Source organism: Papaver somniferum, chromosome 9, assembly GCF_003573695.1.
Source record: "Papaver somniferum cultivar HN1 chromosome 9, ASM357369v1, whole genome shotgun sequence".
In the NCBI taxonomy this organism is placed as follows: domain Eukaryota; kingdom Viridiplantae; phylum Streptophyta; class Magnoliopsida; order Ranunculales; family Papaveraceae; genus Papaver; species Papaver somniferum.
In genome coordinates, this window is record NC_039366.1 from 58,184,551 (window position 1) to 58,210,048 (window position 25,498).

The 25,498-nt window shown below is 40.6% G+C and overlaps 1 long non-coding RNA gene across 1 annotated transcript; it reads right to left on the reverse strand.

Moving 5' to 3' along the window:
• Positions 1 to 21,086: 21,086 nt before the first annotated feature.
• On the reverse strand, positions 21,087 to 24,612 carry LOC113314098. Its single transcript, XR_003342267.1, has 2 exons — positions 24,510 to 24,612; positions 21,087 to 23,651 (listed from the first exon to the last, which is right to left on the reverse strand). It is a non-coding gene; the product is annotated as an uncharacterized LOC113314098 (long non-coding RNA).
• Between the last annotated feature and the right edge of the window lie 886 nt (positions 24,613 to 25,498).

Sequence of the window (25,498 nt, forward strand, 5' to 3'; positions counted from 1 at the left end):
CATGATTTTAGAGAATAAAATCAAAGGTTAATGGATATCGACTCTAGCGAGCGCACTAGTAGCACACAGACGTGTGGGGATTAGTTTTGATCAATGCTAGATGTCTCCTTTATATTGTCTTCAAATCAGGATTTTGCCTTAGTTACAAAGCAATCCTTATTCACCGTTAGATGAAAACCCGATTTAGATTCAAGCTAATATTTCTCAACCGTTATATCGAAAACTTAGCTTCTCACACACACTTGGGTATACGTTTACTGGGTTCGTGAAAACCATGCCCAAACGTGTACGCGTATGTTGGTTCAACATAGTAACCCAAAAGGTTAACCATATGATCATTTCATATTAACCTTGTTCTTCTTCACCATAGCTAGTTCAATTGACTCAAATGAACTAGTTAAAGAGTTGTTCAATTGCTATGAGATCTTACGTAACTACACAAGACACAATTGAAATAAAGATGATTTGATTCGATTGAATCGTCTCATGAACATTATAGCCACGGTTTGCATAAAGCATTCCTTAGTAATTTAATGTTTCATGTTCAGAGCACATCTTTAGATCATAACCTCTTAAGTTCACAAACAAGTTCGCGGACTTAAGTTAATCAGTTGAGTTTTCCGAACTCAGCAGAAATTCTCGGAAAGAGAACTTCCGCCAGTTCACGGATTTGGTTCGCGGATTGAGTTCGCGGACTTAGCACGCAAACGAGTTTTGGAAAATCGAGCAGAAATTCTCGGTCGAGAACTTCCGACAGTTCGCGGACTGGGTTCGCGGACTTGGAAAGCCAATTCCACAATCCTCCCGATTTCTCTTGATCAACAAAGTTTGAAAACTTCGGTTCAAGGAATACATGGTTATGTAATCTAAACTCTTATTTCAATCATTAAGACATTCTCAGAGGACGCTATGTATCCGTTATTCACAGACCGATTCACGTCAGAGCAATTCCCAAAGTGATTGAAACTTTTCATGACTTTCGTCACTAGGTGAAGGTAAACTTGATCAAAGCGAAACGCTTTACCAACACACGATTTCGAGATAAAAGATAAGCAATGAATGCTCAGCTCGAAATGTCGAGTGTGTATGATCTAGTCTATATAGCATACGACTTTTTTCTCATAAGAAGTAGGAGATAGAATAGATAGACTTTTGAGTGATAGATAAGTTCAAGTCTCCACATACCTTTTTGTTGATGAAGTTCCACGGTTCCTTGTATAGATCTTCGTCGTTGTATGATGAATCGCCATGAAGTCCTTGAGCTCAACTACACTTTTCTATCCTATTCCGAGACTTAGCTATGTGGGCTAGAAATCAAGACTCATAGTTTTGATCATTAACATTGACAAACATGCTTGAAATAGCAACGCATGCGAGGTCGACCGAGCAATGCTCTAACAGTGTCAACAACCGAAGTTGATCCCCATTCCCCAAAATAAAAGATTCAGAAAATGTTCAGATTTATTTATTGTATCAACAACCAAAGTTGATCCCAAAATATATTATCAACAACCAAAGTTGACCCCAAAATTTAGTATCAACAACCAAAATATCCCAAAAATTGATGTACTAAAATTAGCTGACGTGAATTGAACACGCATCTACTAACGTGGAGTCAATTGTGCTACAATTGCACCACAAGTGCATATAATATAGCTACTTCTATTTTTCTACGGTTCAATTTCATACTCCAAGCAAATGAATTTCTTTTCATGCATATCTGAAAGGTTTTATCAGCTCCCACGGTCATAAATGCTAAAGCAGGGTCATCCACCACAAAATCTTTATATATCTAGTATTTTATGCGAGGGATGTAAGGTTTAGACTGTTGAATAGGGAACTAGCCAGCAATATCAAATGTTAATCGACTAAAGCAATAAAGTATTCACTGTCTTCAATAAACCATCTTTACAAGGACAATACATGATTGTTGGATATGTTTCTACAATCACAGACAGAAAATTGTGTGTATGAATAGCTCGACAGTCCATTGTCAGAATACAGAAGCATAATATCACCAGAATTTTGTAAACAGAAGTAGAACTCACTGGTAAAATTGTAAGTGTAAGTGCATGCCAAAACTCGACTTGTTGGCCTGTACAATAACTAGTATGCATAACCAAAAGACGAGAAACCTTGAACGAGAAGTGCAAACTGACCTCCATCTTAAAGGAATTAGGAATGACTACTGTAGGAAAGCAAATGCGACATCCTTGAAATCTCCATCTTGCATTATTATATTTATACCAACTGCTCCAGCACTATCTTGCATTGGAGTACCAACAGCACCAGCACTAAGCGCAAAACCTACAAATTAGTTTCCCAACCCAATTATAACGAGTTGAGGTTTATTAGATGCAACTAGACTATGAACAGTCAAATTAATTTTTCAATTCAAACCTAATTTTTTAAGAAATCTTTTCTATGTATTTACATTTCATTCATTTCCCAATTAGCTACTATAAATGAATCAAGTAATACTCCACTTTTCCCACCAATTTCTTTTCATACTCTTACATCAGTCATGCCAAAAAAATATTACCTAAATTGTAGACTATCACCTGTTAGATCAAAAGCCCACAATAAAAGCTATCATAATACCAGAGTCCCCTACCCCCACCATCCCCACTACCATCAATTTGTTAGTATCCACTCAATCTTGTCGGATACTAACAACCCAAACAAACAAAAAAGATTCAGCTCCTGGTTAGCTCCAAGTCGACACCGTTTCTTTCCCTCCACCATCACACCCACCATAGCAACAACACCAGCATGAATACTGCTATCACACCAATACCACCCTCACTACCACTGTAAAAGACGACAACATCACCTGATCTAACTTCTTAACCTTAAACTACCAAAATTGAACTTAGTAGTTACCATGCAACACAAAAGGAACTAATTGGATAAATGAATCCTGGTTTCTGTTCAGTCCATACACAAAATTCGTAATGCAAAAAGGCAAAATGAATCCTGGCTTATATGCAAGAAAATTAATAACAAACACATTAGTATTAGGAACCAATAGTTGCTGACAACCACCACTGTATGTACACCTTTCATCATCCACCACGTGTACAGAAAGAGACACGTGGAAGGTATGCAAAATAAGATATCAAAACATGATAGCAAGCATCTCATCAGAAGATGCCACCGGTCAGCAGATCCAACGGTCAGGGACAGAGGATCACAGAGGTATGATGACTCAGAGGAGCACCAGATAATACCCCTTGGGTGTTAATACACCCAATCCCGAGGGAGATTCCAGATCAACGGCTGAGAGGAAGTTTGACTGACACAGATGTGACCAGACAAAGAGACACTTGCCTGACACGAGCAGACATCCATCTACCCGCATTAAATACCAAAGAGATATACACGTGTCAATCATCTCGTGGAAGAGGCGAGGATAACCCTTCGTATTCAAGCTCAGGCCGCATCATATGCCGAAGACCTCTACGTAATGGGCACAAAGCACAAGAAGATAAGATTACAACGGCACCTCAGAATTAGGACCCACGTTCCAACCCTATAAATACCCCTCTCCACTAAGAGAGAGGGGGTCGACGAATCCAGAGCAATTATAGGAGAATATAGGAGAGAGAAATAAGAAGAGTAAGGAATCCCCCTACTTCCGCAGACCTATGTACACTCTAAAGTCATTCGACTATCTTTGTAATCATTCAATACATAGTGAAACACCATCCCCGTGGATGTAGGCCTTAGTGCTGAACCACGTAAATCTTTGTCTTATTTACATTTTAGCACTTTACATTCAGCGTTGAACTTCATGTGCTTTACATTTATACTCGATTCTCTGTTTATTCCTTTATACGAACATTATTTATGATAATATTCGACTAGACAATGACAAGTTCGAAGGCTTCGAGTCGATGAATCGATATAATCATCCCCTTTACACATACATCGTACAATTCTAGAATTAGACTGTATGCGAGTATTGTTTGTGAACACGTGGATGGCTTCATGATTTATGTGTTCACAATCTGGCGCTAGAAACAGGGACTTTTCCCCGGTAAAAGATTTATCTTATCCTGTGATTTCACCTTAAACGCGCATTATGGTTGTGCCCTATTCTGGGTTCAGCGTTCTTTCAAAACCTTTTTTATTCTGGGTTCATGGTCTTCATTTTCACAAACACCATTTCAAAGCAGACACATCCACGAATATCTATCAAAGATTTGCACGTGAGGTGTTTTTCTTTTAAAACTAAGACTTAATAATCCAGATTCATGAGTTCTCGCGACGGATCTGCCTTTTCAAGAGTTTTCGTTTTCAAAAGTAATCTGAAAACAAGGTCCATGATTGTTTATTAGAGGATTTGTATTTCGAAAACTAGACCGATGGAGTCTTTATGTTTCTCTTTTATTAAGGCCCTTGGGCAGCTCATTTCCTTCTATTCCAATAATTTTGCGGATACGAATGGCACTAACCCGATCCTCGTGGATATCTTTGGTTCTCTTTATTTATTCCCCTATGCAGAAAAAGACTAAAATGGAAAAGATACTAGACGCAGGAAAAACCAAAGCCTCATCAAAGGAGACACCGAGGATTACCCCGGTCATGACCCGAAGAAAGCAGAAAGGAGACAAAGCTAAAACAACTACTCAGAGACAGGATGCTGCGGAAATCACCTCGTCTATGAACACTGACTCCATTGCAGCCGCGACTCTCAAAGCAGCAGCCACAAAGAACAACGCAACTGTTGCGGCCCTCCAGGATACAGAAGCTAACAAGACTTTGGTTTCAAACCAAATCCATCAACAAAGAGAAGGGGTGGCAGAATCTATGACACATCGGCCCGCACATCCACCAGTCTTCGGAATGTCGTCAACCAACGGTCAGAACCAAACCATACCAGTGGTTTTAGCACCGCGGGTGGAAGCTCAACCAAGGGGACCAAACTTGGAGATACCAACAATTGAAGTTGATCCTCTGCCACCCTTAATACACACAGTAGACGAAGGGGGAACTATGGTCGTAGGGGCACAAGCCGGAACTCCTAATCAGGGATCAAACCAATCCCACCGACTGATGGTAGAGCTCGAAGAATTGAAAAAGAGCCAGCAGGTCTACGCAGATGTCGTAGCTCTTCTGGCCAGGGAGAACCAAGACTTGAAAGATAGGATTTCCCAAAGAACGAAGACTAGCCAACAACTGGACGAAGCAAATTCTAAAGCACTAGAGCCTAATCGAGACCGAAGAATCATGCTAGCAAACGCCGCTAGGGGAAGCAGTGCATCCGATCCGGAATATGCCGCCGAAGACTTAGACTATTATGACAGTGAAGTTCGAAGAAAGAAACGCTCAAATGAGCATGAGAACGTGGGATATTACCGCGCAATGGAGGATATGCGTGATGAGATGATGGCTGAGATCAGACAGTTAAAAGCCAGACAAGGCGGAGGAAGGCTTGAAGAGGTGATGAAAGAAGCTAACTCCACGCCCCTAACTCATCGCCTGGCAAATACCCCCATTCAGTTAAACTGCCCTGTCCCAACTTTTGAATGCTATCACGGATCCAGTGATCCCGCGGAACATATCCGGTATTATAATCGCATCTTAGCCCGATGGAGTCAAAGCGACGCCGTCCTCTGTAGGTATTTCCCATTAAGTCTGAAGGGATCGGCTTTTTCTTGGTTTGACAACCTGCCACCTGATTCCATCAACTCCTACGATCAACTCGCAGAGAAATTCTTAAGAACCTACATGTACAACAAAGCTGTCAACACCGGAATGGATTAACTTTTTTCTATGGAAATTGGTTACAAGGAGACACGAGGGAATACACCAACATATGGCACAAGATCTGCCAATCCATAGGGAGTGTGGATCCCGTAGTAAGCATCAATTGCTACAAGTGGGGATTAGACCGAATGAGTCCACTATTTGTTGAGATCCACGGAAGCGTACCTAAGACAGAAGGAGATCTTCGAATAATTATTGAGAAGTATGCTCGTCTTGAAGAAATCCAGCGTGAGAACCCGAGGGCACAAACGCATAGGTCTCACCGTACCAATTCCGCAGAACAAACCAGCGGGTCCAAAATAAATAACTCAGTGGAACGACCACACGAAGATAAGAAGGAACGAAGAGATGAACGACGAAAAGACAATCGAGAATTCGAAGATCAGGTTTACACGAAGCTCAATGCTAGCTACGCTCGGATCTTGCGAGAGATCAAAGGAAGGGAAAATTTGGAGTGGCCGTGGTCTAAGGGAAAACAACCCCCAAGGACCGAGAAGTCTAAAGATTACTGTGAGTATCATTGCTTCAATGGACACCAGACCGAGAAATACAAAAACCTCAAAATAATGATCCAAAAATTGATTGATTCCGGCGAACTCAAGCAATACATACGGAAGGAGCTCACCGAGGACAGATCCAAACGAACCAAGCAAGTCCAACTTCCAGAGGGAAACCGCACAATCAACACCATCTCGTGTTCCGAAGCCGCGGGGCCCTCACTTACAGCGCAGATAGGAAAGAGGCTACGAAAGAAATTCGAAGACCACTGCGAATTATATAAGATTGATGGCGTAGAGGTGGACGAGCACGAAGAGTGGATGGACGCACCTATCATCTTCGATACTGAAGATATCGAAGAAGATATGGAAGACCATAACGATCCCTTGGTCCTCACACTACCAGTGGCCGGATGTAACCTCAAAAAGATCCTCATCGTCGGGGGAAGCTCAGTGAACGTTCTATTCTACGACGCCTTCAAACAGATGAAGCTCCATGATGAACAGCTGATGACCTCTTATTACACCATCTACGGGTTCAACGGAGCGCCCACAAAGCCATTGGGAGACATCGTGTTGCAGGTGAACGCCGGGCCCATGAAAGTAGAAACAGGATTCAGCGTGGTAGACGCCCCATCCCCCTATAACGCCATTATTGGACGAAAGTGGGTACATAAACTCAAGGGAGTGGCAGCAACTTACTACCAATATCTCAGGTTCCCTACGCCCGAGGGAGTAATGGAAATCAAGGGAGATCGGGTCTCTGCAAAAGAGTGTCAGGCCACTCAGGATCGTATCAACAACGAACAGGAAGAGCAACGAAAAACCCGAAGGATCAAAAATAAAGAAGTTGCGAAAGAACAGGTCATAGACCTGTTCCTCAAGAAAACCGCAGGGAAGGGCTTGACAAAGGATGATAATGTCCTTAACACAGAAGCAAGCACTTCAGCAGCCAACGAAGGACATAAACATACCAAATAGCAATTAAAGAACGTCCCAGTCCTTGGGGACCAGAAGCCGGTGTTCACACCAGTGGAGCCCGTAAAAGAAATCAACATAGGAACGGAAGAAAACCCGAAGATGATCAAAGTAGGGACCATAATGGACGAAAAAAGAGAAGATTCCTTAACCAAATTACTTAAAGAATACGCGGATGTATTCTCCTGGAAGTTAGGATACATGCCGGGGATTGATCCGAAAATAATCCAACACGAGCTGCGCATCAAACCAGGCACGCCACCTTTCAGGCAGAAAATAAGAAAAGTTACACCAGAGTATCATAAGGCATTAGAAAAAGAACTTCAGAAACTACTAGAAGCAGGCTTCATCAAGGAAGTCAAATACCCTACATGGATCTCCAACATGGTCGTCGTTTCTAAGAAGAATGGAGGGGTTAGGATATGCATCGATTTTACTAACCTCAACAAGGCATGTCCAAAAGACATCTATCCCCTACCGAGCATAAATCAACTGGTTGAAGCAGTGGAAGGGTACGAAGAGCTGTCATTCATGGACGGATATTATGGTTACAACCAAGTAGCCCTGGAAGAAGAAGATCAACTACACACAGTATTCTACACCCCGCATGGCCTTTATTGCTACACTAGAATTCCCTTTGGACTTCGAAACGCAGGGGCAACTTACCAGAGAATGGTCGATGATATTTTCAGGCCATGGATTGGTAGTACCCTAGAAGTCTACGTTGATGACATGCTCGTCAAAAGTAGGCTGCGCAAAGATCACCACCAGGACCTGAGAGATATCTTCGAAGCAATGAAGAAACATCACATGAAAGTAAATCCAGAAAAATGCACCTTCGGTGTCACCTCAGGGAAATTCCTCGGATATCTGGTAACAAAAAAGGGTATTGAGGTAGACCCCGCGAAGATTCAGGCCATAGTGGAAATGCCATCTCCGAAGAATTTAAAAGAAGTGAAAAAGCTCAATGGGTCCTTAGCAGCCTTGGGCAGATTTATTGCCCGATCCTCGGACAAATGCAAACCATTTTTTCAATATTCTCAAAAAAGGGAGTAAGTTTGAATGGACCGCAGAATGCGAAGAAGCCTTCCAAAGAATCAAGGAACACCTGGCTTCAATTCCAATCCCGCAGAAGCCTGATCCTGATGAGGTTTTGGCATTATACATAGCAGCGACAGAAGACGCAGTTAGCGTAGTGTTGGTCAAAACCAATACGAAGATATAACAGCCTATCTATTATGTCAGCAAGACCCTCAATTCTGCGGAAAGGAATTACACGAAGATCGAACAACTCATCCCGACATTAGTATGGGCTACTCAAAAGCTGAGAACCTATTTCCTAACTCACTTCATCCGCGTCCCATGCAAAGCATCACTGGAAGCAGTCCTCAAAAGCGCGGGAAAACTAGGTAGAATAGCCAAGTGGAACTCCCACCTGGACCAGTTCAACATCATTCATGAAATTCAACATTCCCAAAAATCCCAAGTTTTGGCGGATTTCTTAGCAGACCTCCCCCTGGACAACGATGAAGAAATTAGGGGAATACCAGAAGCCGACGAGGAAAACAAGGATCCAGTTGATGTCCTCTAACCCGCGAGTCAAAGACAATGGGAAGTCTTCGTTGATGGTTCCAAAAATAAGGAAGGGACAGGAATAGGCATTGTCATCACCACCCCAACTGGAGAAAGGATCGTACAAGCACTCAGGTTAGAATTCAAAGAGCATACTAACAACATCGTCGAATACGAGGCAGTCGTACATGCCCTCCGCTTAATAATAGAGATGGGGGTAACTGATGTAAGACTAACAAGTGATTCGCAGCTTGTCATACGACAAATAGGGCTCGAATACAATGTGTACGACGACACCCTCTCAGCTTACATGGCCTTGGTCCAAACATTGGCATCACAAATTCCGAACATCAAGTTCCGGCACTTATGCAGAAGGGATCTCAAGCACGCGGATGCCCTAACATATATATCATCCATGCTGAAGGACAAGAGTATCGAAGCTATCAAAATAACAAGGGTATACGAGCCTTCGATTGCATCACAATTTTCCTTTGCTACAAATCAAGATACAGTGGAAGAAAAATTCGAAGATCAGGTGGGAGAAGACATCCGTGACGATTTTGAAGAAGAAGATATGTTGTCAAGAGCAAATCAAGACGAAGATTTCAACAACGAAGATGATTGGAGAATGATGATCCATGCGTTTCTCAAAGATGGAACCTTACCCGCGGATCACAAACAAACCAGGAAAATACTCTCCAAAGTAGGAAGATATGATCTTCGGGATGGGATCCTGTACAAGAAATCTTTCTTCGGACAGTTACTACGTTGCTTATCTAGGAAAGAGGGGCATCGAATTCTAAACGACATCCATTATGGTGACGTTGGGAATCATAGCGGCATGAGATCACTAGCCGACAAAGCAAAAACGCAAGGATATTACTGGCCCACAATGATACAAGATGCTGCAAGAATGTCCCGACGATGTGAAGAATGTCAGCGTTTCGCCAAAAAGATACACGCACCAGCAACAACGTTGAATTCCGTGGATAGTCCGTGGCCATTTGCAAAATGAGTCATAGATATCGTTGGGCCTTTCATCGAAGGATCAGGGAAAAGACGATTTTTGATAGAAGCCACGGACTATTTCAGTAAATGGGTGGAAGCCAAAGCCTTATCCAGGATCAGAGACATGGACGTGTTTACTTTCATATTCCAAAACATTATTTGCAGGTTCGGCATACCAGCGGAAATCGTGTCCGATAATGGTAAACAATTACAGGGAAAAAACATAGACATGCTCTTTGACACTTTCAAAATAAGGAAAAACAAGTCCACCCCCATATACCCTCAAAGCAACGGACAAGCGGAAGCTACTAACAAGACCCTCGTCCTTATCCTCAAAAAGAAATTAGACGAACACAAGGGGCGATGGTGTGAACAGCTACACAATGTATTATGGGCATACAGGACAACACGAATATCTGCCACTGGGGAGTCCCCATTTCTCCTCACTTATGGAGCTGAAGCAGTCATCCCAACAGATATCCTCATGCCAACCACAAAGACCGAAGCATGGGAGAAAAATCTCACAACAGACATGATGTTAGAGAGACTGGACGACCTGGAAGAAAAGAGGGAAACAACATTGCAAAAGATGGAAAATTTTCAACGGAGACTAGCGAGAGAGTACAACAAAAAGGTTAAGCTTCGAAATTTTGTAGAAGGGCAGTATGTGCTAAGAACAATCCCGCAGTATCAACGAGAGAAGAAATGGGGAAAGTTAGCACCTACATGGGGAGGACCTTTTATAATACACGACATTGCGGGAAACGGTTCCTACTATCTTCGCAATCTGAAAGGCGAGGTCCTCCGGCACCCTTGGAATGCTAAATGGCTCAAACCGTACTACCCATAGGAACAACGCAGCTTTGCATCTGCGTGAAGAATACCAGAAGAAGAAGGCAGCGTAACCGCTTTACATGTTTCTATCTCTGGACGAGGAGTAGCAGGCCTCAACCTATCAATCAAACAAACTTTTTGGGAAATCTTCAAGCAAACGAAATGGTCAAAAGGCCCGCTGGGTGAACACATGTACATTACATAATAAATTAACAATATTGGGGAAAGTAGTTAATCTACAATCTCTCAGGGCTCCTCTATCAGTGTCTATGAGTGTAAGACCAGGGGGAAGGAACCCAGAAGAAAGAGATACCCAACCAATTTTAAGGAAGCGGGTCGACAGAATGGGTGCATGTAAATATTTCAAATAAGCATTCCATATCCTAGAACGCTGCCTCGGCCCCCACCGTTTGGGAATCCTCTGGCCCAGAATTCTCCAGCGGGGTGACAGGTCTCAAGAAGATCACGAAGGTATTTACCTTCGGTGTCGCACCCAAACACTCTCAACTTTTTAAAAAGCAAGTTATTTCTAGTTTAACACTTCACAATACTTAAAATAAAGATGAATTGATAACGCAGGTATTCCAAAAGTATGATCCATTTCATGAAGAGTTGATTACAAGTTCAGCAAATAAGATAAAGCAGGAAACACATCAAAAAATGATCCGAAATTATATAATCAACAAGGATCAACTTTTTATGACTAATAAAACAAATCTACTTGGACGATACAGCTCCATCAACAAGGTTGTCTCTGCGAGATGAAGGTACGCTACCACCTGAAGAAGACCCAGAAGAACCAGGCAAGGGCGCGGGAAGGGGACGGCGCGGATAATTCTTGACAAGACCATGTTCGACTTTAAGATCAAGTTCAATCTTATCTAGGACTTTGTTGGTCTCCTCAGCCAACTGACATCGAGCTTTATAAGTGATAACAGCGGTCCGCTGGTTGGCCTGAGACAGCAATGCAGATAGGCGTTCCGCCTCTTTGGAGGCAATCTCCGCTGCTTCCTCACGAGACGCGGACAACCCTTTGAAATAGTTGGCTTGTCCTTCCTGCTGCACTAAGGCAGATTGAGTTTTTTTAAGCTCATCATTTGCTGCGTGAAGCTGTCCCTCGAGTGCTGAAAACAAGAAATACCAAGGGGTTAAAACGAAGAAATAACAGAATCACACTCGATAAAACGAGGTTATACCTTCGACATTAGCCGAAGACTCTTCATACTCATTAACAACTGCATCCCGAGCCTCATCAAGAAAGTCATATTCGTCGGATAGTTTCTTATAATCCGTGTGAAGGTTCGCAAGAGCAAATTGACTCGCGTATAAGTCTACCTGCTTCATTGAATCCACGTGACGAAGATGGTTGACTTCGTTATTCATCTCCCCCATCCTTTTATAGAGTCGATACACATTCACTTCAAGATCTCTTTCAGATTCCACTTGGCGAGCAACATCAGCTCGAGACGCTGCTAGGGCTTTACTAAGAGCACCAACCTCAGCCCTAGCATTATCTCTTTCCTCGGAAAGATGCAGCATACTATCCCTAACCCCGGGGCCTAACAAAGAACGAGCCTGTTGTAACTCTCCTTCCAAAAAACGCACTCTAGCCTCTAAGTCCGGAGCATGTCCTCGAGCATAACGCAGGTTTTAACGCGTCCATAGCAGTGTACCATTAAACAGACAACGGTCATGATTGTACTTATTTTGCATATCAACCATCAGTGTTCGCTTTTCACGCCACTCAGTTGCTAAGGCGTTGTGCTCATCAGCACGAGCATTCCACTTTACGGCTTCGCTTTTCAACTTACCCACCAACTCTGCAATGCGGGATTTTTGTCGTTCCCTTTCTTTCCGAAGCCATATGAGCTCGGGGACTCCACCCACTTAAGATAGGGTGGGGAGACTGAGACAGAACACCAGAGTACAAATAGGGAATCACGAGGAGTAAAAAACCAATAAAAAAAAATACGAACCTGTGAAGGACGATACATTTCTGCGAGCTTGCTCCAATTCGTTGCGGACTATAGCAAGTTCCGAACGGAGGCTCTCCTCGGCATTACCCAGCCGCTCCTTTTCCTTCAGGCGACCCTTCAGTTCACTTATTTCCATCTCGGCCGCAGATAGTTCTTCTTCTCTATGACGAAGCTTAGCCTCCAACTTTAAAGAATTTGCTTTAAAGAATTGGTATAAAACATGGTTACAATGTTCGCTCCTCATCATCTATGTCACAAACGACAAACATTATTATACCCAAGGGATCGGATATCGCGAAGAAAACAATGTTCGTATATCATGAGGGAATCAGTACAAGGACTTACCTCTAAGACACGCTGCTGAGGAAAACCGTATTGATACCCATCAGCTATGGCCATCATATCAGCAACATAGGAGGGAGGGTCAACCACTAGGTTATCTTCTGAAGCTCTCAGATTCTTCTCCCACATATCAGCAACGCGGACTTCAGAAGACACTTGCATCATCTGACGAGTATAAGCGTCAGAATTCTTCTCACCGAAGACCACTGGGGCAGGGTTGGGGACGAACATCAGACTTTTCTTCTTAATCCAAGCCAAAATGGCATCTTCGCCTTCAGGCATTAGCGAGTAAGGGAAATCCTCTGAAGGAGATTCAACCGAAGACTTCCCTTTGGCTGTTCTCCCCTCACTCGCGCAAGTCTCGACATCACCAGACTCAGTATGACCACCGGCGTTTTCAGCCTGCTGACCGGTGGCATCTTCTTTACCAATATCCCCAAGCACATCCCAATCATCATTTGGGGAAAGCAATGAGAAGTCTTCGGCAAGACCCATGGCAGCATTCACATCAAAGGATTCCCCTGCGGAATATATCCTACCGAAAGAAAATTCAGGGGAAATAACGGGCAGAGTACCCACACCAACAATATTATCGCCAACAGGGGCAGATCCACCCCCGCCAGTACCACCAACGGTAATATTTCCCTCAGACTCACCATCACCACCCGCGGAAATTCCTTCTTCACCATCACCACCCGCGGCAACTTCTTCTTCACCATTACCACCTTCGTCATCAGGCTGAGAAGTTTCGGTACGCTCTTCTCCATAGGACATTTCTTCATCCTCAGCATACCCTTCGTTTACAGGACTCGTAACCTCCTCATAAACCTCAGCCTCACCGGTAACCATAGTAGAAGATTGTTTGGGTCCAAGTTTCTTCTTCTTCGACACCTACAAACCAGTACACATCCCCACAAAGGCTCATTTTTTCCCTCACTTCAAAAATGAAAATTATTTCAAGCAAGGAAAAAGGGGCAAATAGAATAGAGAATATAAGAAGAAACTATACCTTGGCAGCAGCAGCACTCTTCGTTGGATGGGTAGCACCAGAACCCTCCTCCTCATCTCCATCAACGACATCAAGAGCGTAAGGAAAATTCATGCCCGCGAAATTCGGAAGCCAAGGACAAAAATCTCCATAACGAGCAGGAGGAGTTTCACGAGGCTTGCTGTTTTCAGAAAGAAGCCAACGGAGCGAACCCGGAATCTAACCATAAGCCCAAGGACCAACTACCTCAATAACAGTAGCATGCCATTCATAATCATGGTCACGCTTAATCTTTTCACGAGCAGGAAAGAGTTTCCGTTTAGCAGATCCCTCAGTACCAGGAACATACTTCAGCTTGGCATCACTCACCTCACTCAAAAGACGAATTTCACCACGGGGAGCAGCAATATTACGAAGACTAACACTCCACGGATTACGGTTTCTACTGTTGACATAATCCCCAAAAGAACTGTTAAAATTCTGAGGAGTGTACCACTCTCTCTCAGCAGGATTTCGAACATAGCAGGTCATCAGTCTCTCCCTTGCTTCGCAGGTAACATTCCTTCAGTGAACGAAGATAATTCCTAGATAGTTGTGACACAGAACGATTATGAGTGTTCGTGGAAGAGCCTTCGCGACTATCCAACACGTCATAATAAAAGGAGTCACCCGACTTATATAGGGTCAACATGAGACCCGCCTCAAAGGCTCCAACCTTAGCCAACAGATGAAACTCGTTAAACTGATACTTCGCAAGGAGCTCGTAAGTGATATCATCGTCAGGGGCATAGAAGCGAACCTCAAAAGCTTGAAGTTCATGTTTTTCCTTGAACATCTCAAGATCAATATGCTTGAAAGTGACTTTCTTCTTACCAACTGAAATGCTGCGTATCACGGGGACAGTTTCTTCTTCGTCTGCGGAATCAGAAGTAGGACTCAATTCCGAAGCTTTCCTTTTAGAAGGAATATTTTTAGACGGATCAGCTCTCGACATAGTACCCTTGGAGTACTTCCCTTTGAGAGAAACCGCGGGAGGAGGCGGCAAAGATTTCTGCGGAGGCACTGAAGGAGGAGCCATTGAACGAAGGGGCGGAACATCCAGTGTTTCAGTACGAGGAGGAGGAGCCCGCGTACTCCTAGAGTCATCACGAGGAGAAGCCTGCGTACTCTTAGAATCTTCACGAAGACGAGAAGGGGCGCGGTTAACAGCATACCTAGATCCAGAAGGACCCTTCAGCACATCCCCTTTCTTAGTAGGCGCAACCTTCACACCAGAGGAAGATGAAACCCTATGACCCCGAGGATCCGATTGCGAAGACTTGTAAGGACCTTCCCCAAGTGGAGATCTGTCAGAATCTCGATGCGGAGGGGATCTTGGCGGACTAGACGGCGGGGTTTGGTAAGGAGCCCGCGGATGATCAGACATATCTACAAGGAAACACAAAAACAGTTTAGAGAAGAATACGAGGAGATCACTAAAGATCAAAAAACCCATAATTGATGGTTCATCCGGATAAACATTAAAAACCCTAAGAACTAAAAATAACCAGAAATACTCCATCCAACTCCAGGGATAATACTTAGATACAGACTCACAGACTTTGTAACAAAGAACGGGGGTAAATGTATATGCTTCGACATGTGTGTTCTTCATCACAAAACCAACAATACAGCAGCAGGAAACAAACGGGTAGATACATAGATAAATCAATGATGAGAAGCTAATGAAAAACCCCATACCTGTATAGAAGAGGACGACAAGCACCAACCACAGTCGAAGAAAGGAGGATCGGAGATATCAAAAGCTAGTTGTCTACGATACAGGGGAAACAACAATCGAGAGCGAAAGAGACAAAAAATTGAATGTTGTTATCTTCCTCACAAGAATGACGATAATAAATGACTAAAGAACAAGAATAGAAAACAAGAAGAGGATGAACACTGACAAGAAGAGGATAAAAGTTTTTTTTCACATTCTCTTTCCTATTTATGAAGCTAGAGAAGACAATAACTGTTCCTCGTACCAAGGAGCAGTTATGGGGAAAGTTAATGCAAAGTGGGAAACGTGTAGGACGACCTTTCTTCTTCTAAATTGCAAAATACGCCCAAGTCAGAAGAAGATGGGCAAATTATATGTACACCTTTCGTCATCCACCATGTGTACAGAAAGAGACACGTGGAAGGCATGCAAAACAAGATATCAAAACATGATAGCAAGCATCTCATCAGAAGATGCCACCGGTCAGCAGATCCGACGGTCAGGGACAGAGGATCACAGAGGTATGATGGCTCAGAGGAGCACCAGATAATACCCCTTGGGTGTTAATACACCCAATCCCGAGGAAGATCCCAGATCAACGGCTGAGAGGAAGTTTGACTGACACAGATGTGACCAGACAAAGAGACACTTGCCTGACACGAGAAGACATCCATCTACCCGCATTAAATACCAAAGAGATATACACGTGTCAATCAGCTCGTGGAACATGCGAGGATAACCCTTCGTATTCAAGCTCAGGCCGCAGCATATGTCGAAGACCTCTGCGTAATGGGCACAAAGCACAAGAAGATAAGATTACAACGGCACCTCAGAAGTAGACCCACGTTCCAACCCTATAAATACCCCTCTCCACTAAGAGAGAGAGGGTCGACGAATCCAGAGCAATTATAGGAGAATATAAGAGAGAGAAATAAGAAGAGTAAGGAATCCCCCTACTTCCGCAGACCTATGTACACTCTAAAGTCATTCGACTATCTTTGTAATCATTCAATACATAGTGAAACACCATCCCCGTGGATGTAGGCCTTAGTGCTGAACCACGTAAATCTTTGTCTTATTTACATTTTAGCACTTTACATTCAGCGTTGAACTTCATGTGCTTTACATTTATACTCGATTCTCTGTTTATTCCTTTATACGAACATTATTTATGATGATATTCGACTAGAAAATGACAAGATCGAAGGCTTCGAGTCGATGAATCGATATAATCATCCCCTTTACACATACATCGTACAATTCTAGAACTAGACTGTATGCGAGTATTGTTTGTGAACACGTGGATGGCTTCGTGATTTATGTGTTCACAACCACCTCTAGTACAAGCACAATAACCACCACCATAAAAATAACAATAAGCATCACTGCTACTGCTAGCTGTAACAACACCTACGGCCACCGCCACCACAGCATTCACCAACACCATATTCATAACAACAATAACTTATGATTTTTGATTATCTTAATCTTACTCTCGAGTCACTAAATAGAAAAAAAAAATTAGAAAATTGCTTTCAAAATCTAGCACCAACAACATAAACCAGTCGCAAGAACTGAAATATGACTTCCTAAATCAATAATTCCAAAAACAAAGACGAAAACCAACTTAACCCGATTCAAACACAGAAACTCTAGAAATCATTTTCAACACATAAACGAAACTCAATAGGATTCCAAAAATCACACATAAATCAACTCAAATGAACTTAAAAAATAACGATTTTGATCAATAAAAAATCAACTCAAGTAAACTTGGATTATACTTATCTTTCGATTCATTTTTTGTTGATGAATCTTCGTTTGCAGTTGTTGTTGATGATTTTCATCGACTTTTCTTCATTGATTCAACACAAATTTATTAGAAATGATGTTCTTGATGGATCTCGTTGAAGAATAAGAAGCAAACCTAATACTAAAAATCTGATACCATAATTTTCTAGGGTGATCACTCTATTGGCGGCGCGCGGAGGTGGTATTAGTTGTAGAGTTGGTAATGGTGGTGGTGGAGAAATGGAGAGAGGATGTTTAGGATGTCGTGTGGTGCTGGTGATGGTGTATTTGGTGGAAGTATATGAGGTGATGGCGGAGGAGGTGTTCTTTAATCTATGATGGAGGAGGAGATGGTAGCGATGATGAAGACGTTGATGGTGGTGGTGTTGTCAGGAAAGAGAGAGAACATATAAGACTTTTAGATCCGAACTGAAAGAGGAAGATACTCATACGGGGTAAATTTGGAAGAAATAAAAACGTTAATGGACTCCTAATAGGCTTATGAATGGAGAGGGTATATTTATTTTGTGATAAGGATATTTGTGAAGCCCATCAAAATAACGGATAATTATATAATTATCACTTATAATTCATATCGAATGCTTTGAAAAGAAGAAAAAAAATCCATATCGGATTGAGAGAACAAGTCATTGAATAATCGATGAAAAAAACCTTGACTAAATTAACATAAACCAGGTTGGTAGCCGAGAAGAGAAAGGAAGAAGAAAGAGATTTTAATAGGTAATTTTTTTTTCTCTCTTTTATTAACGTGATTTTAGGAAATAAAAGTAATAAACTATAATTGAATAGAAAACTGCTTTCAGAAATTTAGGTGGTTTATGCTGATTTTCTTAACTAATAAACACGGTCGGAATGTGCACCCCGGTTTTAGAGGGGTGCACAAATTTGGACTCAACAAATAAGGTATTGGAAATGTTAGAAAATTGAAATGTACTTTTGTGAAATGAATGTGTGAGAACATGTGCATTGTGTGTGTGTTAAATAACTGCTACTTAACGGTTAAGATGTACGTTATTCACCGGCTGACAAATCACAGTTTTGTGTGTTCAAATAGAATCTGTAAAGTTGTTCTGAGCATATGAGAAAAACAATTCAATTTGAAATGAAATCAAACAAAAGAAGAATGTCTAACGATATTTAATCTTCTCAACATGGTATCAGATACCTTTCAAATCTCAAAAACAGATTCCTAATCAACCAATTTTCAAATGACGAATTCAAATAAACACATTCCAATAACTATCAAACCACCATCAAAATTGTCTGCAACCAATTATGCTCTATGGAAATCACAAATCACTCAATTACTGCGAAGTTATGATATATTTTGATTTGTATATGGTTCTTTTCACTGTCCTGTGAAGTATCTTTGCCGGATATCCACTGTTGGTGCTGCTATTTTCAATGATCATGTGTTTGTTGATATCGATCCTGATAATGAATTTGTTCCAAATCCAGCATACACTTATTGGGTAAATCAAGACTCTGCTCTTTTATCTTGGTTATTTTCTGCTTGCACAGAAGAGATTCATTCTCAGGTAATAGATTGCACATTTTCTTATGAGATCTGGAATCGATTAGAGCAAAACTATAACTCTACTACTAAATCTCATCTTTTACAACTTAAAATTGATCTGATTGGTTTGAAGAAAAGTTCAGATTCGATGTTAGTTTATTTTAGTAAGGTGCGTTCAATTTCACATCGATTAGCACAGATTGGTAGAATTGTGTCTGATGAAGATTTAGTAATTCATATATTACAAGGTTTACCTTATGAGTTCAATGTTCTTAAAACATCGATCTGCACTCAACAATTGAAGAATGAGAATCTTATTACTTCATGAAAACTTTTAGGATTATTATTATCTGAAGAAGCTAGAGTGAATGTTGAATCCAAATTTTATCTTAATGATGCTTCCGCTAATGTGAGTCAACAACAAAGAACATCTTCAAATTCCAATCAGTTTGATCAACAATATGCAAGTTCAACTACTTATCCACATAATGCTTATCATCCTAATGATTATCCACAATATTCTGGTAATCAGTCTTGGTATACTTCTCCTAATCGTGGCAATTTTGGAAGATCTGGTAATACTGGTTTTAGAGATAATAGAAATGCTGAAAGATTCAGATGAGGTTTTCGAGGTGGTGGGAATGGTGTCAGATTTGATCGTCAAGGGAATTCAAACAATTTTTATCCACCAAGGTACAACCACTATGTTGAGTGTCAACTTTGCAAGAAACCAGGTCACTTAGCTCCAGAATGCAGATATAGATATGATGATAGTGATAACACAATAGTGCAAGCCTATTATACCTCTAATGCATCTTATTGTGATGATTATGATGATTACTGGTGCTCTGAGCCTGAAGCATTTGTTGCTTATAATGAAGAGTCTTCTTGTAACAGCCCGGATTTTCGGACTTCCAGCGGACACGGATTCGACCTTGTGGGTCGGGTCCGATCCGTCTAGCAAGTCCAAATTTCCGGGCCGTCACTCGTTTAGAACCAGATTTTTCTTTTTAAAATAATTTAATAAATTAAATACAGAATTCGAACTCAAATAAATTTTTTATTAAATAAAATTAATGTTAGTTTTAAAATCACAAACTATAAAATAATTATTATATTACATAAACAAAAGATCAACTAAAACAAACCAACACCTCGACTAAATTTAAAACGTGATACCTAAATCCCCGTGATACATAACAACTTATTTTACAGCTGGTATTTCTTCATCTATTTGGAAAGGGAGGAAAAATGGGTGAGCAAATGATCGTTGTCGTATGCGTCAAAAATAAATTACACTTTCTCACTACTCAAAATATATAATATAGCAAGGGTAAGAAAGGATCGTTCCCACAGAGAGGTCTAGGTTGTCAATATGTTTTCGGTTTCCTATAAATAACAAGGGGGGATTTTTATGATTTCTAATAAACTAGACAAATATAAAAACAAAGAAACAAATAAAACAAATCAAATTAAGTATGCGAAAGTATTGGTTAAGGATTTCGTTTTCATTTACTAACATGCTCTTGTCATAATAACTAGAATTGATATTTAATCTCTCATTATCAAAGGCCCTAGGATACCTTGATCGCAAGAATATCCCGTTAGTTTCCTCTTGTCATCAACAAACACATTAAAAGATGCGAATATGAATTCTACCTAAGAGAACAACCTAACGTGTAAAAGCATTAATCAAGCTTAATTCCCTGGATGCACTAAGTTCAATGAAATCAGGCCAATCAAAGCAACCGAACGTGTAAAAGCACTAATCCGATTTAACAAAGGTCAAGGTTCACATATGGTTACTAGGATATATCACTACAAGCAATAACCATATTTATGCTACTTGTATTCAAGATGCATCACTTTTACGTATGAAACACCCTAAACTAGCATAAGATGTGAATATGAGTTCAATCAATTGGCCACTCAACTAAACAAATATTCAAATCATACATGGCGATAAATATAGTGAATCAAGATCGATAATTATAGACATAACTAATTTATTAATAAAAGAAGCATGCTTTGTGAAATCAAATTAATCCATAACCAATAATAAGATTAACTACTCATATCAATGGAGTTCATAACAAGAAGGAAGAGAAAACCTATCATGTTTCTAAACTATAGAACAAAGTAGATATAGAGGATAAAATCCCCCCTAGATAGATGAGAAAACTCCTCTTTTATATGCGCCCAAGACCCCAAGTAGTAAAAAAAATCCCGTCCATAATCTGGATGTGAAAAGAAATTCTCTAAACATTCCAATGGGCCACACAGCTGCTGTAGAATTCCAGCCCAATTAGTATTTGGCTTGTCAGTTCTCTGGAACTGACAACACATCTTCACTTCCTCCAACTGCCGGCCTTCTAGCTCACTCCAATTTCCATTCAGCGCCAGCAACAGCCTTCTTCACAGCATAAGCCATCATTACTACTGCTTCATACCAACACCTGCAGTTGCTCATCAAGCTCAGCACATTCAAGCCACCAAAACTGCAATATTCCATTTCCATAAGTTTTTCCTCCAATTTCATCTCCTGCAGTTCTTCCTTGTAAGCCATACAAATCAATAAACCATTTCATTTCATGGCACCAACATAATTCAGGCCAACCAACATAACTTCCTTGCAACTTCTCATGTTCACCTGCAACACCAACACAATAACCTGCAATCCAATCTCAAACCATCCTATCGTTCATCTAAAGCATTCCTGCAATGTCCGTCTGGCCATCAGCTGTTTGTAAACTCAGAATCACCACCATCAGTTTCTGAGTCCTTATTCACTGCCGCACCACTTCCTGCAATGCCCTGCTACACAGCTCCACCTGCAATTCAGTTCAGGCAACAATATACAGCAACACACTTGAGCTAATCTCCATCTGAAGCTGCACTTACTCAGCACAACCTGCACTCCTGCAACATAGCCAAGCTGCAGCTTCAACTAATGCTGCACAGTACCAGGTCTTGTTATATCATTCATGGCAAAACTCGCAAGCAAAACTCCATTCATCCAATTGCCTCTGTCAATTCTTCTCTTGCAGAAACAACTCCACAACACAAGCATTGCATCTGTATTACTTGCAACTAGCTCCAGTTCATCACCAAGCTTAATACCGCCACCAACTGCTCATACATTCAACACGGAACAACAGCATCACCTGAGCCAGTTTGACTGTAATTCACTACCTGCGATCACTCTGTCAAGCCATACATTCCTGCAATCAACCCTTGTGCATCACAGAGTCATTACTAGCCACAATTCCACATCATTCCTCCAAAATTATTAGCACACCACTTTGCGATTCTCCACACTACCGTCCCTAACTGTATCTGCGCCGGCCTATAACTCCATGTCACTTCAACATCAGCAACTTCATAATCTTCTCTCTGAGTTCCAATGCCACCAGACCCATGAATATCAACACCATTTTAACTAGCCATGGGAAATATGAACTGCAGCATCATTACCAATTCAATTAGCAGCATAACTCAGCACCGCAACATTGTAATTCTCAAGCTCTGTAATTCATATACCACCAACCACTGCTCAGATTGTACCCGCTTCAACTCTTTGCTTAGGACTAACCCATAGTACTACAACCACCATCTTTGCATCACTGCCAACTTCTCTTCCAGCTTCAGTTCACCATTTTCTTGTATTTCCTGATTTCAACTGCAATCTTCTCGAGTCCACTGCATTGATTCCGTCTCAGCTCCAACCTCATCACCTGCACCTAACATTCATCTACCAAATCACTCAGCTGATGCACCAAGTTACCACCATCATCTCCATCTCCATGTTATCAAATCCACCTGCAGTTTATTCAACACAGCTCAAACAAACCAATTATTTCTGAACTCAGCACAATCAAACCCTCAATTATCCATCCAACTGCAGCTCTTCCTTCTCTCAACCACAAATCCTATATTCCACTTTCTAATTCTTGACAGCAACATATCCTCTCTACCTGGTTCATTTCGATTCGAACTCTCAGCAACAGTACCTCATTTTCAATATGGTCTCAATCAAACCCATCATTTATCAAATCTGTTGTTCAAACCTCCTCTGATTCATCCACCACAGACCCATCTTCTCGATCTCTCTTCTTGATTCGAATCTCCATAGCCACAGCTTCATCTCTCTTTTCTAAACCCTAATTCAAACCACCACAGATGGAATTCGAACCTAAGTTAACACAACTCTTCGGTTTCAACAACAACCCTTGTCTCCATCGATCTCAAATCTAGCTGATTCGCACTCCAATCCTTCTTCTCTCATTTTCGGACAATAATTGCAGTTGCACAGCCATCCTCCTCTGAAATTTAGGGGAGATTGATTGAGAAGATTAGTTTCTCCCACTCTCAGGGTTTGGTAATGATAAAAATCACTACAGGCACCCAGAACTTAGATAAGGGCCACCTAGCTCATGTATGGCTTGGCAGTTTCAGAAAACCGACAGCCTAATCACTTCCTTACTGCGCGTATTCTTATCCGACTCCAAGTATCACCCGCTTGTGAATTGATCTTTGTTCCCTTTACGCTCCAAATAGACGTTTACTCCTTCTTTTGCTCATAATGGCTCCGAAGTACCTATAATCTCAAAAACAAACATAAGAGATGCAATTCACAAGGATAATATCAAAGAAAGCGTAAATACTAGATATAAAATTAGGTGTTTTAGACACCTATCAGCAAACCACATCACAGTAGGAAGTTTCCAAAAATAATAGAGTGCATCGAAAATCAAACACATGCAACCGTATGATGATTTAAAACCATGCATAAAAATTCACAATAATATTTAAGTCATTCTCAACCACAAATCATCAACTTTTTTGCTATTGAACATCATTAACCTTAAATTATAGATTTTTATCTAGTTGTCAGGATTGTTCCGGATACCACCCAACCGCTCCGAAGAACGACCCCTCGAGAGAATGCCAACTGTCCTGGAATTTCTGACAGTTCAACAATCTTTTTCTTTTCTTTTCTTTTCTTTTCTTCCTTTCTTTCTTTCTTAATTTCTTTTTTTCTTTCCATTTTTTTCTTTTCTGTTTTGTTCTTTCAGAAACTAATCAATCAAGGTATGATTCGATCACCAATGCATTAACATCACTTTCTCAAATTAAACTCAATTTCATTTACGAATGTATTTAAATCATACTCGAAACACCAATTCAATAATAATAGTATATTAGCATATCCTTGGATAATCATAAAGTAAATGCAATATATATATATATATATATACGGTTTAAATACAAACCCCAAAATATTTATTTAAAAATCAATATATCCCAAAAATAGGGAAAAACTAAATGAATTGTACCAAAGCAACATAATAATTAAAACAACATCATGATTCTTAACATTAAAATCAGAAATCAATCAACATAATTTAGATGATAAAAATAGGTTTTAGTTTTGATATTAGGTAGAACCTCCTACCTCAAATAGTAATCCACAAATCTTTTCGCAAGTACAAACACCTTTTTCCAAGAATAATAAATTTGACGCTTTTATTTCTATCCTCGTGTATAGATAAACTCATGAGATGGAGAATAACTAATGAAAATAATAGGTAAAATGGTCTAGTTTTCTTTTGTTGTTTTAGAAGAAAAATCAGAAAGAGAAAGAGAAAGAGAGAGAGATGGAAATGATGGCTAATCTTTTTCTTTTCCTTTTGTTTTCATTCTGTTATAAATAAAGTTCACACAAAAATAAAACCTATAGTGTCAACATTTCTTTTGTGTTACAGTATTAGGCAACATTTTTTATCAACCTAACCGCATGCAAAGAAAACCCGTTGATTTAAATTTTGTTTCCTATGCATGCTATTTATTAATTCAAACATACCAAAAGAAAATAAAGCATCTTGTTTTAACATGTTTTTTTTTTCTTCAATTCATTCAGATCAAAATAGTGATTACATGTTCGCTTACAAGATTAACAAAAACATCAAAATACATAAAAAAAAATCAAGATAATCAAAACCCAGAATTTCCTGTCCTCATGCTCATGCACAAAATAGTACAGCTGAAAGGAATCACATACACATTGTAGAAACTGGTCTGACGCTGTTACATCATGCTTCCTTACCCATATCTTTTTGGGCATATGCTTTTGAGACTGCTAATTTCTTAATTAACAGATTACCTACACCAAATCTAGATCAATTGTCATCTCTAGAATGCTTGTTCAATCTTAAACCTGATTACCTGTTCTTACACACATTTGGCTGTGCTTGCTATCCATGCTTGATAAAGTTCAATCATCATAAATTGGAACCAAGATCTGTTCAATGCATTTTTCTTGGTTATAGTCATATGCACAAGGGATATAGGTGCTTCAATCCTCATACAAATAAAATCATCATTTCTAGAGATGTCAAATTTGATGACCGTCTTTTCCCATATACCAATTTGTTTGCTTCTTCA